General features: G+C 34.0%; 1 long non-coding RNA gene across 1 annotated transcript in view; it reads right to left on the reverse strand.

Annotated features, from left to right (window-relative positions):
- LOC136037712 (uncharacterized) overlaps window positions 1-5047 on the reverse strand; it is a 43203-nt gene extending 38156 nt beyond the window's left edge. Inside the window, exon 1 of the long non-coding RNA XR_010620028.1 lies at window positions 4957-5047. This is a non-coding gene — a long non-coding RNA (uncharacterized LOC136037712). The remainder of the gene's footprint in view (window positions 1-4956) is intronic.
- Window positions 5048-20850: the final 15803 nt, after the last annotated feature.

The raw sequence follows: 20850 nt of genomic DNA on the forward strand, positions 1-20850 counted from the left end.
GAGAGGAAAATTGCCACAACAATATTTCGAATCAGATCTGGTCATGCTAAAGTGAATTCTGTTCTCTTTAAATGGAATTTGGTTGACTTCCCAAACTGCAATGTATGTAATGTATATGAAGATGTCCGCCATGTTATAATGTCGTGTAAAAAGTATTACATCCAGCGTGAAATATTAAAAAGAAAAGTTCTAAAGCTCTTTGGTGCCTTTACTTTCCGTGCGGTGGTGGGTCATTCATCCGCCCCTCCATGGGCTCGTAGGGTATCTGTTTCTGCACTGGGTTGTTTTATTAGAAGTTCAAGTTTATTTGATGTGCTTTAGTAGTCTTGGGTAATGTTGTATCAAGTCAATGTTTATTAATGTATTCAATATATTGTACAAGTTTAATGTGTTTCCCACGAAGTTTAATGTAAATTGTAATTTATGGCTGTAAATGCTTTAGTATTAATTAAGGTGGTCTGATGTAGGTGACTATACTAGTGGAAAAAATGGTTTGCCACCAGCAAAGAATCTGCGAATAACGATTCTAAGTGATTCACTAATCTGAAAGTAGTCTTCGTTTCCTAAAAATTCTCCATACACATGGTCTGGACAAGCAGTGTTGCCAAACGTTTTTTGGACTAAAGTGTCAAATTCAGCAAAAAAGGGACACTTTTAGTGTCCTCCTAGAAAATTAGCCAATATACTTTAAAAATTGACAAAAAAAAAGGCTTTAAATGGTTTTCTCGTAACTCCAGTGTCAGATTTGCGTTCCTCTTTTTCAAGTAAAAGCAAAGCGGTTCTTCAAATAATTAAAGTCCCATTTAAAACCTCAAATCGCCTTATATGCCAAGAAGAAAAAGAATTCAGTACAATTTCTCTGATTCTCTCGAACCTTCGGTTGTAATAGTTATTCTTCTTCCGAAAACTTAGTAAAGCCCAACAGTTTTCGTTTTCGTCGTTTTCGGCAAAAAATTCGAAAGCGCAGTCTTATTTCAGGAGCTGCAGAAAATTTTGAGTCATTTGTGTTGCGTTTGTGGTTTTACAGGAACGTAAAGAAATGTTGGAGTACAACTAAGATGAATGAGAAATTGTGTTGTTTGGTTTATACATTTTCAGCCAAAATGTCTACTCTGTACGGCAAGAAAACGAAAACGGCGATAAAACCTGTCTTCACTATGAGCCGCCCCAGTCGTCTCGGCCGAAAAACAGCATAATGAAGACAGGGCTTAAAAGATTTGCATCAGCAGACTACAGATACGATGTCTGTCACTGCTGACACAGCTTAATTGCCCTCGCTCCCTCTTTTCCTTCAGTAGCATATCAGATCTTCTACAAAATTTTGTCTATCATTTGCCACAGACTGGGGCTTAATCATTTTAAGCCCAGATTGGATAAAGATGGTATTCCTCTATCTCATGGTGGAGGAGTGGCTTTTTTTGTAAGTGTACCCTCCCAAATCGGATTCTTTCATTTTCTGAAATAGAGAACAACTCAAAAACTGAAGTTTTATGGCTCTGAACCAGACCCAAAAACATCCCAAAAGACTTATCTTGCATGATTTTTTGTATTATTTATTACCCTCCTCGTAGTGGATTTAAAAAGGAGCTGACGGCATATCTGCCGTCAAAATCTGACAAATCTGGCATATCTGACAAAATTCGCCACAAGTACCCCTATGCTGCAATTACATTATGTGGTGATTTTAATGAGCTAGACCAAAAGTAGCTTAGCGCTGCTTTTAGTCTTGATCAGGTTGTCAAGTCGCCTACACGCAGCGATAAAACCCTAGACTTGATTTTTACCAAAATTGAAGATTACTACTTTGCCCCAAAAATAGCCCCTCCATTAGGGACAAATGACCATTTATGCATCTTTTAAACCCCTTTATCATCCTTTCCCCCTAAACTATTGATCAGTTATTCATATAGACCCATTACTGATGAGAAGATTTCCCATTTCAAAGTAAAACTTAACTCCAAATCCTGGGCCAATATCCTATGTCTTACTAATGGTGATGAAATGGCTTCTAATTTTTCAGCAGAACTTTTCCAGTTATACTTTGACACCTTTCCAGTGAAAAAAGTCAATCGCAAATCCACTTGTAAACCATGGATAGATAAAAAAAACTTTGTGCCTAATAAATGAACGCGATAGACTCTTTAAGGAAGGATTTTTCCAAGAATCTCGAAAACTTCGAAACATTGTTATTAGTGAAATCCGTAAAGCAAGAAAAGAGCACGGTGCTCACGTACTCAATAAGTTACTGTATTCTAACCCTAAGAATTTCCACAAATGTATCCAAGATCTCATGGGAAAGGTCTCTTCTAAGTTTCTTTTGCTGAATAGTAATGGCTACCCAGTGAGTGCGGACATCATAAATGATTATTTTCCTTCAACTTGTAAAGCTCACCCGCCACTCCAAAACATGCCGGCCAACAGTGCAGTGAGTGAAATTCCTGTGATTGAAGTACATCAGACCCAGCTTAAACTCGAAAATCTTGATACAAATAAGTCAGTATACCCAGGTGATATCCCTACCAAATTGATTTTGAAATGTGCCCCTTATTTAAGTGTACCTCTAACTGCAATTTTTGTTTTGTAGATGGTATTTTTCCAGTGTGTTTTAAGCGAGCTATTATGTCACCTATACCGAAAAACAAGACCCCAAAAGTTCCCTCCAACTTAAGACCAATATCAAAAACCTCTATTTTCTCTACAATTTTTGAAAGTTTTATTTACAATTTCCTCTTTGACGATATTCAAGATAAAATTAACCCAAATCAGTTTGGCTTAAGGCCAAATCATAGCACCACTCATTGTTTATGTTATATACTTGACACTGTTTTCAAAAATCTTGAGTTAAGTAGTTCCTACGTTGAGGCTGTTTTGCTGATATTAGCAAAGCCTTTGACAACTTGGATCATCAGACAGTTACTGATAATGCAAGGGCTTTAGGAGTCAGAGATTTTGTTTTACGTATGGTAGCTAGTTTTTTGTCTGATCGTGAGCAATGTGTAGTCCTCCCTAACGGAGATTCATCAGGTTTTAGTATTTAACGGAGATTCGTCCTGTGGAGCACCCCATGGGACTAAATTGGGTTCTTTAGTATTTTTAATTGTTTTAAACAATGTTTTACCAAATTTTGACAACACTTTTAAATTTGCGGATGAATTGACATTACTTAACCTTTGTCAAACCCCAAACACTTTGGGCGTTCAACTTGACTCACTCACTAACAACTTAAAGAATGACCTTGACAATGTTAAACTCAATCTAAGCATACCAAAAAGCAGTTTAATTTTATTCTCCTTTTTTAAAAATGTACCTTCAATCAATAATTACCTTTGCATTCCAAATTTAAACATGGTTAAGCTGCTTAGTGCGCACTTGGACAATGACCTTAAATGGAAATCTCACTCTTTTCACTTATTTAAAACAGGTGGTTTTCTCCTTAAATATTTCTCCCTTCTCAAACGATTCTCCAAATCAATCCAGAACCTTAAAATAATTTATTGTTCTTATATAAGACCTTATCTTGAATATGCTCGCCCTGTCTGGCACCCTGGATTAACCACATCCCAATGTTCCGAAATTGAAAGCATTCAAAAAAGAGCTATAAAAATTACACTGGGGACGTCCTATACTACTTATGAAGAAGATTTGGCTAGACTTGAACTCACTACATTGGAATCACAACGTCGCTTCCTTACCATGAACTTTGGGCACAAGTGCCTTAGTTCGAACTATCATTGACATTTTCTTCCCCCTTAAAAGAAAACCCCCCAATCCTTCCTAATACAAGACTTAAAGCTTGTAGAGCTCCAAATACCCAACTTGACTTGTGTCCCCAATTGTTGACCATGAGGTACAAAAACTCTTTCGTTCCCTATTTTGTTTCACATTTTAATAATGGATTTAACTTTGTAACTATGTTTATCCCTTAACATTGATTTTATCATTATATTTGTTCTGACGTGCTTATGCTTTAATGCAGAATTAAACTTTAATGCAGAATTCCTGTACAAGAAATTAGTTCAAAGCTTCAGCTTTCATTTTTGAAAAAAAACCTCGGCTACATCAATCTGATTTCCGTTATTTGGTTTTCTGATTGGTCAGTCAAATAGGTCAGGTTCAGATTCATTCTTTATTTTCTCATCCTTGTCGTCAGCCTTGTAGTACCACCTCAAAAAGCTGTTAAGTAATATTGGCGGAATCTGCCACCAATCCACCAACACAGCGCTACGAGTAACCATCTGCTTTACATGCATGAGGGAATCCACAGTTTTTATTTCCAACCGATTTCGCAAGTTAGTTTTAATGTTTTTTAGTTGAGAAAAATATTTTTCGGCCACAGCACTTGAGTGAGGTACTGCGCATAAGTTCGACATAAAGTTTGATAGTTCAAAGAATTTGAGAGTGCCGTCAGGATTCTTCACATCTAACAAGAGCTTCCATAAATAAGATGGTGAGGACACTAGCTCTTCACCACCAGACTTCAGGATCATTTCTTCTTTGGAATCTGGCAGGCTCAGCCACTGGTTTTCTAGAGTGTCTCTAGCAGACTCTATCTTGCTCTGACTTTTCCCCAGGAGTTTGCTAAATCTGATGGTCAAAAGACTAATCGTTTCAACAGTTCCATTCAAGTTAGCACTTGGGACACTGGATGTGATGTTCAGTCTATGACAGTATTACATGTTCTTGAAAGTTACCAGAGAATTTTTCTAGTGGGTTAGACTGTACCCATATGAGACAGGATCCACCCTCTCAAATGCATGTGAACCTAAACTGCATATTTACAAAAAGCTTAATGTCTTAATTCAGGAAATCAACTGAGGTTCACCCTCGTCCAAAAAATGATTAAGCAGCAGCAAATCAGATCAGGATCAGATAGTTTGCCAATAACTACTATCCAGACCGCACTTCTGCATACTCCTGTAGACTACAAGTCATAAAACACCCTAAGCTTTTACTTACCAGCAGTAATATGCTTGCTTCAGTTTTTTTTATCAAAAAAAACTTTTTCTAAACTCTCTTGACCAAGTCACATGTTTCACCACGTTTGAATTTTCGCGCTTTTGAAAAGAAAAGTAGTGTGGATACGATACAAAAAATCCCTAAGACGGAAACGAACCTGAAAAGCACAAATTAAAGGCCTTTTTTCGCGTCAACCAAAGAGACTGTTTGAGCTCAACCACTCGGTGTGGTTGAGCTCAACCGCTGTTTTTGCGTGAAACAGTGACAAACCAGGTTGTCATGAAAAGTGATTTTGCGTGAAACAATTGTCTGGTTGAACTCTAATTTAACCAGAACTGTCATTGTTTTTAACCGTAGGGTTCTACCATTCATAATTGTTGGTTGACCTTTTCAGGCGTAGATTTCGAAAAGAAGAATTCGTAGGCTATAAATAAGTCTATATAAAATAAGAATTATAAGCTGACAAATAGAATTCTAGCCTCGCAAAAGTAAGGTTTAATTTTGTTTTTTTTTCGTATTAGGGCTATTTGGATAAATGTTGGGTTATATCCTGCAATTTGATTAACATAGGCCTTAAGACAGGAAGTCAAGAGTTTGAATATGCTTTTGAAAACTTATGTAGATACTTGGAAATCTTTGTTTCATCCTTTTGATGCCCTAGGCTTGACCTTAGCTTGGTAATTTGGCTTCAGAGATAAAACCTTGATGAAGCAAGACCCTAGTGGTTATAAAGCATTGTTAATCCAATTACTATTCTTACTAGATGCTTCAAGATGTGTTGCATCTTTGTCAGAACTTTTTACATTTCAGCCTTACCCTATAGGGCCATGGATAAATTTTCAGGTCAAACTCTAGTTTGGCTACTGTTTGCTATCTTAGAAATGGGTTAAGTCAGGAAAATAGAACTTCCAATAATGAATCCAAAGCAAAAAATACGTAAAATTCTAGTTTAGCTAATTTTCATTATCTTGGAAAGGGAATAGGTTACAAGAATGAAACTCAGTAATTAATCCAGGGTCAAAAACACTCTGGGAAGGTGCTGCCAGGCTTCTATGTCAACCCTTTTCTAATTTCTAAGTCTTAGATAATTGCTTACTCAAAAGGTCTATACTTATACTATTGAAATTTTGACAAAACAAGATTTACCTTAATTTTTAATTATCAGTTTCTTTTACTCTGGCTTTAGCTCTTAAAATGCAATTCCTTTTATTTAAGTAGCATTTTAAGCCATATCAATATTTTTTTTTCAAAATTTAGGAAATGTCTTTGCATATCTTTAAAACCTTATAAAGTGGATTGAGGAAAGCTGTGAAACAGTTTCTTTGTACTCCATCTAAGCAGACCTTCCCAGAACATACTTTAGCCTTTAGACCCATCCCTGAAAGTTTTTTTTTCATTCTCACCCCCTGGTGCTCTTTTACACATTGTATAAATTGTGAAGAAATGCCTGCCCCCTTGCTAAGAGTCTTAGAAGTATCTTATATCAAAATACACCTGATACAGTTTAATTTTTTAGAGATGACACAGAATAGCATTAAAGCTGAGTATTTGCTTTGCAAGAAATGTGTCCCTTCTGTTGTAAAGCATTTTGGATAGACACTAATCTAACCATGGATGTATTGCTGTTGCAAATGGTTTTGCTTAAAATGGTTTGGAAAACAAATAGCAAATGTAAATTTGCTTTTTTATCATTATTTAAGACTAGAATATCACAAAGCTATGCAATCACATTGCTTGTTGTATCTTAAGTAAATACAATCCCTGATGGAGTTTTGTTGATACCTGTCTTAAAATTAATTTGTCTAAATAAAATATATTGTTTATGGGACAGTAGAGAAAATGGCAACAACCATGAATTGAGTTTTTTTCAATATTTTTTTTTTCAAATAATAGTTCTCTGGTCACATTTGTGTTCCTTGCTAAGTTGTTGGCACTCTGGTTTGGGAATCCTTTGTCCAAGGGGTACAGGTTTAATTCCTGGCATTGCTAGTTTATTTGGTTTTACCAGCTAAGTATTCACCATGCTAGTTTGCATCTTAAGTAAAGCAATCCCTGCTGGAGCTTTGTTGACACCTGCCTTACAATAACTTGTCTAAGTAAAATACAATGTGTATTGAAGATTAGTGAAAATGGCTGCAAATCCATCTTGTTTTTTTTTCAATATTTTTTTTTTTAATAGTTGTTTTACTCTGGTTGTAATAATGTTCTTGGCTAAGTGGAAAGCACTCTTAGTAAGAAATCATTTGTCCATGGGGTACAGGTTTGATTCCGAGTATTGTCTGTTTATTTTATTTAAATGGGGGTCAGTGATGTTACACAGATCTAAACCAGCTCTAAATAGGCAAATGGAGAAATATGCAAAAGGTAAGCAGGGAGGGTGTACAAAAGCACAAGATTTCTGGCCCCCAGCCCTTAATTGCAATTCTTGGCCAAAGGGTCACAAAGTGGAAATTAGCACTGCCAGTTTAGACCTTGATGTGTCAGTGCTGCCATATTTACTTACTTGCATATTGGTGTTGAGTTTGCCCACATTTTATCTTCATTACTATCTAAAATCATTTAGACATTCAGCAAACTGTCTTAAACCACAATTAGTATTGAATAGTTTTTGGGCCTTACTGACTTTTCCTTTATAGCAAAGGTTTATTGTTGTGTATAATGTAGATATTTTAAAGTAATCAATCATTAAGAAGTCCCTTTTAGTTTTATCAAGTTTTTGAGTAATAAACCTTTTTAATTACCTTAAAATATTTATTCAGGTCCTTTACTATTGGCTGCCCTTTATATTACAATAATGATTGAAATATATTGTGGTAACTAAAAATTTGGATAATCCAACCTATTTTACCATCTTAAGGTTGTTTACAAAGGTGTATGAAATATTTAAGTACTGACTTAGCTACAGAAAACTTCTAGATATAATAAAATGTAAGCAAGATGGCTCTTACTTTGACCATATCTATGGAAGCACTAATGAGAGAGTGGGTCATTTGATGCATTTGTAGGATTGAGTGAGATGAGAAATGAAGTGTAGGTTTGATGAGAGATGGCTGGTGAATGTGATGAGGGATGAATGTTTTGCAAGATTTTAAAATTTTGGACAATTTCTCATGTTGACAGTAGAGTGCAGAAGTAAAATTTTATAATTTTTCTTCTTTATTTCTGTTATGTTAGACAATGTTGAATATTCTAAAGTGAAGTTTCTTTTTTGTTTGGAATTGTGATGGCCCTAGGGCTTTAGTGCAATACAAATTACTAATGTTTATTCACTTTCTTTAAACAAACACAAGGTCTATGTCTCCTAGCTTTAACAAAGTCAAATGTAATTTTAAGACCAGGGAGTTCAAAGTAGGTCAAATGAACTTGTGGTAAAAATGAGCAATTTATGAAACATCTAGATTAAAAAAAAGTCTTTTAGACAACAAAGAAGACAATTGAATAAAGAAAAGTACCTTATATCATAATTGTTGTGCACCCTTAAGATAGAAATGAACAAAGCTTCAATTAAGATTCTGTTTTGTTTAAACAGACAGAAGGGACAAACCTCCAAGCTTTGACAAATACAATCTCACTTTGTGGCTCCTATCTTTTCAAAGGGGACTTTCTTTGGATTTTTTCTATCCAACTAAAACTGAAAAGGACAGCATGATATACAAGTGACCTTCCAATTACCCTACATAGCAAGAGAAAATCATTAAGTTAGGCTATGCTTTATCTCAATCCCCCTCCCAATGTGCAGAAATATGGCTCAAATTTCATATTTTCAATGCATTTAACCTCCTGTCACCTGTTTTTCTAGTTATTGTTTGTCACATTTGTTTAATTTACAGCTACATGGGATGAAGTTAGAGAGACAGATTGACAAAACAAATGGAAAATAGGAAATTTCAGCAATACATTTTTATATTGGGAGGATTGAGGGGTAAAGTAGAGCAAAGTTGAATATAAAATGTGTTACCAGCTATTATTCTAAAAATTATGAAGCATGAATTTTTTTTTTTTATTATGTTTCTTTCTCTTCAGGTCCTTCTCTAGGGCTTTACCAAATCAAACATTCTATGCCCAGAAAAATTAGCAACAAGGTATAGTCTATATACAAAGGCTTATGTTATTTAACTATGAATATGGAATTTAAATGGCAATCAGGAACTGGATACAGGCTAAAGCAAGTAAAAAAGAAAGAAAAAACTTCCCTAGTTAGCTCAGGAGACTTTTAATAGATTACTCTTCAGATAATTGCCTATGATACATAATTTAAATATTTACCCCTGTACAGTAGGGCGTTAAAACAATCTATCACAATGTAAGATACAGTATATTTAGATATGATGCTGATTTACAAATTCCAGGATTCTTTGTTGTGGTTTTCATAATTTTGTTGATAAAGTTTTATATATTCATCATTTTTTATTTTATGTCATTAACATTAGCCAAACTAAACTTCTCAATAGAACTTGAATGTGGTGGCTATAATGCACAAGTACTGCAAAAATCTTACAACACATTATTTGTTATGGTAACTGTCAGTGAGAAAAAAACTATTTTCCTAGTTTAGCTTAATTTGTTATATTTTTGTGCTTATCAGAAATATTTTGTTAGTTTTAGGCAGCTGTCCCCCCTCAAAAAATTCTTAAACATTTGCTGGTTTATACTTAACTAGTATTCTACTGAAAACAAAAATTAATATATATTTTGTATTGAAGAAATATAAAGTCCTTTGGATTTTTTTTATTAAGATTAAGCAGTTTGCTATTTTCTTTTGTTAGGCTAAGCCTGTAATAGTGCTTTATTGTGAAGAGTCAAAATTTGTAGGGATTGCAAAGGCTAGCCTGAACAATATGTTATTACAAATTATTAGGTTAAACTTCTGTTTGGTAAAATTCTAGTTTAGATAAATTTGTATTATCTTGAAAAAGGTTTAGGTTAGGAAAATGAAACTTTTAGGGATGGGTCTAGAGATGAAACTATATCATGGGAAAGTATTTTGGAGCATCCAACTCTACTCTTTCTCTCTCTTAAAAATGTTTGCCTTAAATTACCTTAAATCACATTGTCTAATGAAATAAGGATTAAATCCTGTAGAATTGCTGGTTAGTGATGATGACAGTCGGAAATCTCAATATTTGGTCCACACCCTTAAAAACGCTTGTGTTATAAAAGTGAAACCCTTGCAAAATAAATCTTCTACTTAAATGACAAGAAAAAAGCGTTTTTAGTGTCATAACTTTGCTCAATTTCAATTTATGAAGTTTCCAAGATTTGGAAACTTTCAGGATATACATTTCCCTATATTTAAATACAAAACACTGATATGGCTTAAAATTCTACTCAAATAAAAAGAATTGCATTTTCAGAGCTAAAACCAGAGAAACAGAAACTGCTTGCTGAAAATTAAGGTAAGATGTTGTTTTACCAAAATTTTAATAGTTACAGACCAGTCCAGTATGCAAAATTCCCAGATTTAAAAACAGAAGAGGGTTATCACATAAGCTTAGCAATAGCTTCTCAGAGTATGTTTTTAGCTATGGATTAATCACTGAAAGTTTCATTCACCTAACATAACCCCAATCAAAGATAGCAAAAAGTAGCTAAACTGGAATTTGAGTGGAAATTTAATCTATAGCCTGGTAGGCTAGTAGAATTCCAAATCAAAACAAAAAGAAGTTAAACTAGAATTTTATCCTCTGTTTAGGGTAGCTCAACAAAGCTAAAGTCTTATCATTTAGGACTTTTTTATAGATAATTTTGCTTTTACAGTATGAATACAACATTTTCCAATATATTACCTGAACAATTTAACCAAAGATTCCACTAATTCAGACCCTTCCTATCTCTTCAAATATACCAGAGAGTATGCTAGATCATTTTTCAATTCTCTCTGACCTCAAACTAATGTGAAATATGTCAAATCCGGAGGAAATTAAGCCAGTGCTAAATCATTTAATTATAATAGAATGACACTCTTAACACTATACGGATGTTTTATGTTTGAAATTTTTTGCCCAAACCGACAAGTAAAAAGATGTGTTTTCGTGAACCAGTTTTGTTTGAGCTCAACCATATGTAATTTTTTTCGTTTTCGCGTTAAACATTCAAGCTGGTTAAACCAAAGCTGTCATTGGTTAAACCAGCTGGTTGACGCGAAAAAAGGCCTTAAATGCAGTTGCAGTTAAGAGAAAACTGAAAATAAATACATATGGTACTGATTTTGAAAAAATGCCAAAAAGTGTCATTTTTTTCAAAAACTGGCCTTTTTTCACCCAATAGTGGCACGGTGTCACCCAGAGTGAAAAAGTGTCAAAAAAGCACTAAAAGTGTCCCTTTGGCAACCCAGTGGACAAGATTGATACGTACGGAGCTGGTTCATGCTCCAAAAACGTTGGAATCAACAACAACAACAAAGGAGTCAGAAGGGGTTGATGAAACCGCTATTGCATTAAGGTAATAGGTAAACTTGCTTGAATACTTTATGTAGGCCCAAATTTTAACGAAGTGGGTCTCTTTAAATTAGTCTGCAAATCTAAGTAACGATAGAAATTAAAAGAAAAGGTAATTACTAGGCTATGCATAATGGATAGTATGTTAAGTGGGCTAATAAAATTCCCTTTTCAATGTGAAGCCTGTAGCATATGATGTCTATTAATGAGATTATTCTGTATTGACTTCATTTGATATCTAGCCTAAATTTGAAGGCGATTTAAAATAAAAATCATAGGCTGTAGTTCTAATTTATTGTTCTTGCTTTGGTTAAACCATTTACAATTTTGCCAGCTGGTAGGAGAGTATTTGCAACAATAGAAAATGTCTGGTTAATGTTTATATTAACAGACTACACAGGTAGCTAAGGAACAAACATAGGCTACCTCTATATTCAGGATTGCATACTGATCCAAATTTAACATATATCAGAAATGAACTTTATTCCCACATAAATATGTAACAAGGTAAATTTGTGACAGTGATAAAACTGACTTACCAATGAAGTGAACATACCACTTGTTGCCTTTTTTATGTTCTTTACAAATATATTAATTTTTTTACTGTAAATTCAAATTTAAGCACTTATTAACATAACCTTAGCTTGCTACAAATAATTTTGTATCTGAGAAAATGTAGCATTATTTTAACAAATATGACCAAGAAAAGATGGTGCTGAGAAAATATAATATTTTTTGTGGAAAACAAGCAATAACTTATACTTTTATTGAAAATTTTAATTGAAACTTACATTTATAGCTGAAATTGCAGCCTGAATCCAAATCTACCATGTACTTTCATCATAAATAAACTTTATTCCCACCCCATCCCCCTAATCTGCAAATATATACCCTGAATTGGTATGCAGTAGGGTAAGACAACCATTACTGGGTCACTTTGATCACACTGCCTATTTAGGGACACAATTTTTGATTAGATCACAACATGTCCAGTACTGGGACAAAGGACTTTATTCTTGGACATCCAATCCATACATTCTTCTGGGTTGCATCCAAAAAACCTGCTGTATTTTGTCCCAGTATTGGACATGTTGCAATCCAACCAAAGATTCTGTCCCAGAATAGGTAGAGTGATTGAAGTGTCCCAGCACTGGTTGTCTTACCATTAAGTTCACTTTTGATGCAAATGAATATTAGATTTAGATTCAGGATACAATTCAGAGATTCAAGAGGTAAGTTTGTTTCTTATCTACCTGAATAGTCTGTTGATATAAACATTTCCAAGAATGGGAAGTAAATTTTTTGTTGTTCATACTATTGACTTGAGAATAAAGTGAAACTACCTCTAAATGTTTTTTTTTTACATTTTCTTTACAAATATAATTATTGCTTCTGTTGCAAATTCAAATTTCAGTAATTTTTGAAGTTTTGAAAATGACCAAAATATTTCTAGATTCTGGGTATAAAAAAGGTTTAGAACATTAGTCCAAAACTTAATATTTCATTATACATCAATTTTTTCATTTTACAATATCTTGCTGTTTTCTTCTTCCTTGATCCTTGATGTTCAATTAAAATATGGGTTTTCTATAAAATATTAGAAATATGAAAGCCAGCAAAAGAAGGTATAGATAAATATCCCATGAGGTTCCAATACAAAGCAGTATTTAAATCTACAGATATTCAAAATGTTAGCAAATTCAGGTTAGGTTAGGTTTAAAGGGCTTAAATTTGAATCTGCAAATAAGTGATTTTGTATTTGTATAAAGTTTAAAAAAAAGCATCAAGCATCTAAATGTTCACTCTTCATAAGTCAAAAATATGAACAATGAAAAATTTCCAAATTGGTAGTTATTAAGTACTGGAGGCATTATCTTAGACTGTCATAAAACTTCAATCTTAACTTTCCTTTTATCAATTGCTAGGCCTAGCCTACAAGATAATGAGAGGGTTCATTTAAATTTGAAGGATATTGACCAAACTCAGTTATTATTAGTATCTTATGTATAAAAATTTATGATGAAACAATTTCATTGAACAATGAAAGTAAGGACAGTTTTTGGACTAGTAAGCTTTTTTTTCATTTGACTATTTTGACTAGATTTTATTGCCTCTATAAGCTATATTTTATCATGACCCCTAGTATTAGTGCACATGTGGGGCTATTGAGAAAGAAACATGTTAAGAAATCAATATTCAATATGGTACCACTTCCAATCAGGCTTCTTTTAATAAATACACTTTCTCTTTTGTTAACATAGGGTGGCTTTGGATTTGAAAAACAATGCAAGAAACAATGCATTGACATTTGATTGCTTCTAACCAATTTTCTGAAACAAAGCAGCATCTATAATTTTCTTTAAAAGTATATTTTGAAGGATTGCCTATAACTTGTGTTGTATATTTTTATTTATTTTACACAAATAAATTTTTTAAACCATAGGCATGTCTTGTCATCTTTGAATATAGATATCTATCTTGTCTATCTGTTATCTTAATCTAAGCTTGTATAATACCTTTGAAAGATATGCAATTTTTGAAACAAGTATTTATTTTCATTGTGTATTTTAAAAGGTATCCAATATGAAATGTTGAACATTTTGATTCTCAGCTAAAAGTAGAACTTGTTTTTTCTCAAGCTGCAAAGATTTGGGATCCTAAGTGTGTTCCTTTACCTGTAGGTGCTTCTTGACTGGCAGTATGGTTAAAATGGTATATTAGCAGATCTGGATTCTTTGAAAATCACTTTTGAATTATTGTTATTATTATTGGTATTAACTTTTTCAAAAGAAAAGCAACAAACTATTGCAACAAGTTCCACCAAAGATTTATGTATTATCTTATTTGACCCTTTGGGCATGAATGAGGAGACACTATTGGAAGCTTTATTTTAAAAAAATTTTATTTTACTTTTTGTAAAAACTACTTTTATTTTCTAATGTATTGAAATATATACTCCATGCAAGATAATCTTTATTTTAAAATGTTTTTAAAAATTACAAATCCAGATAAAAAAGATAAAAGTACACTTCAAAGATATAAGATAATATAAACAGCAGCTGAGTATGGATCACTTTATAGATGATCAGACAAAATTGACCAAGAGATTTCTTTTGTTAGAGATGATAATTGATTGTCACTGTGATATCTTAGTCAGAGAATAACAGCTGCCATTTAGTCAAATCTCAGTGGATGACCAAACAAATAACCATCATGGCTCTGAATTTGAAGCTAACTTTGATGCCTAAATTGAAAGTCAAAAATTTTGAATATTTGAAATCTTTTTTGGCAGATGCAGGCTTTTCAGTCAAGACTACTCAGCCATTTTTCTTTTGATTCACTCTGTGATGGACAGGGTTACTGATATGGCTGCTTCTTATTTATCTAAAATTTGCGCAGATTTTTTCAGTAGATTTTTTGATTAAAGTAGATGAAATATAAGATGATAAATACTGATTTTTGAGCTCTGGGGGCATGTATAGTGAGATATACTCTTGGCTGATAGTGAAAATTTGTGGTGTTTGAAGCACTTTAAGAGTTGACATTGCAGAATATTCTGTGCGGATGTCAGCCTATTACATTCAAATAGGCAATGGTCAATTGTTTCATTTTTAAAATTACAAAACCTGCAAAGACGGAAAGGTTGCTGATACTTGTGCTTTTTGGCAGTCTAATTAGGACTAGTGGAAAAACAGGACGTTCTCGAATGGGGTAGCAAGAAGTCACAAGGAAAGTTTGAATGAAACTTTCTAGGAAAGCTAGAAAGTCACAAGGAACTTTGGATGGGAAAGGCAACTTTTGTGTCAAATGTTCAAATTTTCTAAATTGTTCTGTGAGTGGGGTTCTGCCCCAAACACAAAATTCCTTTTCCTTACTATATTTTTCTATCCTGAGTAGGGTGGGGCTTCTTTTATAAACTTCGAGGTCTTTTTCTATAGCTACCATCTGGCAACACTGCTAGCCAATGGGGAGTAATTACTCTTATTTTATTAGTCCTGGCATGCTATCTTTGTGCACTTTCATGATAGTACAACTCATATACAATTGCCACTGATTTCACATATTCAAATATGAAATCTTACCCTGCAATCATAACTCCAAAAGAGGAAAACAGAACGAAAAAATTAGAAAAAATGATGGATTTGTAACCTACGAACATTAATCAGATCCTAGTGAAATTTGGTATTCAGAAAGATCTTGTGCTTTAGAGCTTTACTTAAATCCCCACCAGATCTATTGAAACTAAAAAAAAAATGGAAGTTGACATTGGTATTCTGACTGACAAAAAATAAAGATAATGACGCAAGTAGTAAGAGCTATGAAAATATTTTCTCTGCAGAAAAAGAAACCATTGAGGCCGAAAGCCGTCGTGACGCAAGATTGTTATCTGCAAATGCTGTATGTCATCTGCAAATGCAAATGCTATGATGAACAAAAACTGTGTGATAAAATGTATTGTAGGAATTATATCAGTTGAAGTTAGTCTAATGCTAGTTCTGAAAATGTCAGGTGTGAAAATACAACTTCAGCTGGGAATACCCAAAGATGAGATACTTCTAGTTTTTAAGGAATGACGACAAAATATCAGATTCTAATTGCTGAGACTTTTTTTTATCGAAATAACGTGTTATTGTGTTAACAATAACATATCAAATCAAAAGATTTGATTGTGCATTCAGTTTACTTAGCTAATGAAATGATTATTAACTATTTGAATAACGCTTAATATTCTGTAGATACGTTTTCTACTGCATTCTAATTATAATCAAAATTTACAGTATGATCAACACATATTTACAAACATGGCGAAAAAGATTTGGGAAGAAGTTATCATTGGGACCCTCATCAATTTATTGGCTCAGTTGATGTCAACCCCCAGGTATTTTTTTTTTATAACTATTCTTATTATCTTCTTACTACTTATACCAGTTTCTGAGTATCCATTATACTGCTAATGCTTATTAACGATCATCCCTTTACCGCTACTACTAGTTTAATTTCTATTTTATCGTTTAATTGAAGCGGGGGATGTATTTCCTTTTTTGTATTATCCGCTTATGCAAAAACCCAAAAAGAAGGCAAATGAACATTGTTATTTAATACTTTGTGTTTGCTGCTAAGACTAAGAGCGTTTTCACACTACTTAAATAGCCAATTAAAGCGATAAATGTCTCTTCTGGAAACAGTTTTTTTTTTAATTAACGTGAGTTTCCCAGGAGTGTGTTTGTCTTAGGGGCAAGTGTTTGTGGTTCTGTACCCCTAAAGTGATGTACTTTAGTTACAATATATCTAAATATGAGTTTTCAATTTTGCAAAGGCTCTTATTGTCGTTTCGAATAATTTTTCAATTAAAATTTACTGCCTGAAATGTTCTTATCAATTCTTATCAATTCAGTGAGTGTAAAGATTGCCAATTAAAAAAATCATGACATTATATCTTAAAACAAAAATAAATTATTGTGTATATGAAAGGCAGTATCCCCTCAGCCCACTCTTTATGCCAAAACTTGCTATTGTTTTAAAAAAGTAGAGCTCTGAGAAAGAGTCAAAACTTTTGCATAAAGAGCAGAAATTTTAGAATATGTTTCCGCCTCTTTTTGAGAATAAGGCAAATTTTCCCAGGCTCTGAACTTTTGATGATTAAGACTAAACTTCATGAAACCTATATATTCAAAATTAACATAAAAATACAACCTTTGTGACGTATGAATTGGTATCAAAATTCTGTTTTTTAGAGTTTCGATTACTAATGAGCTGGTTCGCTCCTTACTACAGTTCGTTACTACGAATTGTTTGAAATTATATATATATATATATATATATATATATATATATATATATATATATATATATATATATATATATATATATATATATATATATATATATATATAAATATTCTGCTGCCCAGAAAGGCCTTTTTTGCCAATACTGCCCTCTTTTTGTAACTGGGGCTAGCGGGGGTTCAAACAGACAGGTTCCCCTACTAAAGCTGGTCACAAAGCCTGTCACAAAATTTGCTAAGTTACTGGGAAAAGATGGTGACCTGACAGTATATGATACTTCCCAGTACCATCATGACGCAGTAAAGGCTGGAAAGTCGCTTCTAAGAGCCGACCTTTCTCCACACGAATCTGTAAATAATCGCGTCAACGAACAGCGAATGAAGCAAGTAACAGAAAACCGAAAGAGGCTTAAGCCAATTCTGGAATCAATCATATTTCTAGGAAGGCAGAATATTCCACTGATGGGCCATCGGGATGATGGCAGATTAAACTTGGATGACATGCCGCTTTCCAATGAAGGAAACTTCCGAGAACTACTACGTTATCGTGCTGAAAGTGGCGACAGTAAATTAAAGGAACAACTGAAAACATCAGGAAAAAATGCTATCTACATCAGCAAAACAACTCAAAACCAGTTGATTGACTGTTGTGCGAAAGAAGTTATAGGTGTCATTCTAGAAAGAGTAAAGTCAGCAAGGTATTACTGCATCATTTTTGATTAGACAACAGATGTGTCACATTCATCGCAACTTAGTCTAGCTCTGCTATGCCTTCGATAACCATAGACGCGAGGACTTCATAGGTTTTGTTGACGTTCATCGTGCCACCTTTGAACCTTCCACTGCAGACAAAGAGCCGACTGTCAACGGAAAAGTGATTGGCCAGCTAGTTCTAAGCCTTTTAGATGAAATGGGTTTGAATTTACTCGACTGTGTTGGAATCGGTACGGATGGGTGTGCAATGATGGTATCAAATAACTGTGGTGCTGTAGTTGAAATTCAGAAAAAAAGCTAAAAATGCGTCTCGTTGTCCCTGCTTTAACCGCGCCATGAACCTTTCTTTGTCAAGAAGCTCAGTTGTTTCGAGCATCAGAAATGTCATAGGCATTATAAAAGAAGTTGTTGCGTTTTTTTAATGCATTTGCGAAGAGAAATTACGTCTTGAATAAGGTTCTAGAAGCTCAGCTCACGGGAATCGGCGAGACGAGGTGGATCGAGCGACACGAGTCACTTAGGCAGTTTGTGTCTGAACTTCCATTGAGGTGAACCCCTTATATGACTATTGTTGCAAAAAATATGCCTACATCCCTTCTCAGGGCTCAGGCGTGTTAGCATCTATGCATGAAAGTAATGTTTGTTGCCCCCCCCCCAATATAGTTACAGGTGAATCAACAAGAAGTGCATGTATACCTGGAGTTGACATCGACTCACGGGAAAAATTTCTGGTGAGTGGTTTCCTACCCCTGACCTAGTTCCTTGTCTTTTCAAGATTTAACATACCGTCTATTTAACAAACATATCAGTCAACGGCGCAAGAAGGTAGAGCGGAGGAGGAGACCACCCCGAGTGCCGTCTTCGTAGGGGTGCCAAAAAATTGATCTAAAAAGCATACTTTTCTTTTGTTTCATGTTTGCTAGTCATCACAAACTAGGTAAGACCCTCCCCCCCCCTCTAAAATTCAGTTTATGGGCGCCCGTGGTTTGTACAAGATGTTTCTAAGTGATAGATCTTTAGAGAATAAGAAGAAACTAAGGAAAGTAAAGAGGGCATTAAACTGCGAATTTAGGAGATACGAAATTGAGACCCTCGATGAAATTGGTGAGGATCTAGAAGATGCAGCCAGACGGCATAGTAGTAAGATATTGTATTTTCAGGCTAAGAAACAGAGAGAAAGAAGTCAGTGTAAATTAATGGTTAGTGATAAGGAAAATGTTAAAGAGCGAGAGCATAATATTTAAGAATGTGTTAAACCATTTTAAAGCTGTAAGAAATGATAGGGAAGAAATAATAATAAAAAATTGACCATTTTAAAAGGAAAGAAGATTTATTTTGCGAGGAGTTTCAGAGAGTACTAAAACGATTGAAAAATAATAGGGTCCCAGGTGCTGATATCATGATAAATAAGCTTTTTAAACATAATGGTTTTAAAGTTACAAATAAACTACAAGAGAGTATGCTTACGATCCCTGAAAAGAAAAAAGAACCTATTGATTTAAGGACGACTTTATTTACTTTATTTAAGGAGGACTACAGAGGCTGTAGGTAAAGTTTTACAAGAAAATCATTGTTGTTAAAGACGGAACTGCTCGTAGGTTTGGTGGTTCCCGGGGCAAAACTAATTACCCCCTCCCCCATTTCTGGGGGAAAGGTCTGGAGAAAAGGTCTCATGAAAATGTTTAATGGAAACTGGAACTTGACGGGAAAGAGAAAGAGTGAAGCTGTGAGTAGATTCGGATGAAAGAGGAGCGTCCGTAGCGTCGGTCTATTGGTTAGTGCTATGTGTAAGAACAACATTACTACAGTCGAAGTAGGAAGCAGGGCTGGTAGTCGATTTTTCGTGATATCGTGAGTTAAGCAGGACTGTGTTTTATCACTATTTATTTGGATTATGTGGAGAGACTGCTCTATTGAACACAGCAAAGACTATGGGGAGCGTCCTTCTATTGGTTAGTGCTATGTGTAAGAACAACATTACTACAGTCGAAGTAGGAAGCAGGGCTGGTAGTCGATTTTTTGTGATATCGTGAATTAGCAGAACTGTGTTTTATCTCTATTTATTTGGATTATGTGGAGAGACTGTTCTATTGAACACAGCAAAGACTATGGGAAAGTATGGTATCAAATGGGAAAGTAAAACACTTCTAGATTCATATTGTGCAAATGGTTTGATCCTCCTAGGTAAACTAATTATACAAAAAGATAAGTTCAACTGGCTACAAAGTCATTACAATATTTTTAAATCCTTTCCTCGAATTCGTCTGCGAGTTTTGTGGAAGTAATCATTAGCAAAGAAATTAATCTAAATTATGGTTAGATACTTGTGCCGATTTATCTATATTTTCTTCTTTTTTTCGTGACATTGTTTCAGCTAGTATCCTATAAAATAGATATATGCCAAATCTTACGATCAGTATCAACCAAATAATAAAGAATTGACTATCGGCAGAAATGAGATTATGCATTGAACGTGGTTTTCCACCTTATATTGTCACTTATAAAATTTCCACAGCCGAAATTGTTGCTTCCCACTGACTGTCGCATGATGTTTACTGTATTTTTTGTTTTTGTTTTATTAACGAGGTTCATTAATCTATGATGTAATTTGTCTTTGTAATTTCTCCGCTTTTTCGTGACTGGTTCTATGATTCTGAAGATTGTTTTTATGATGGATGTCTAATCCTACGCTCACACTCAATGCGACGTATAAGATTTTCCGTAAAATATGACGGATTTTTGGCGTTGATTTATGTTCTGGGGCTCGTTTTTTTATTTTTTTTTTTTTTTTTTTTTTTTTTTTTCTTTTTTTTTTTTTTTACATATGATCTTGTAAAAATTAAACTGTTAGAATGCAAGTCTCAAAAAGCAGAAATATGATAAGTAAAAGAAATTAGCAAACAGTGAGAATTTTCTTTTCATAGAAAACTCGTAAAATCGCTTCTAAAAAGATAAAAT

The sequence above is a fragment of the Artemia franciscana genome, chromosome 17 (genome assembly GCF_032884065.1).
Source record: "Artemia franciscana chromosome 17, ASM3288406v1, whole genome shotgun sequence".
Lineage (NCBI taxonomy): Eukaryota > Metazoa > Arthropoda > Branchiopoda > Anostraca > Artemiidae > Artemia > Artemia franciscana.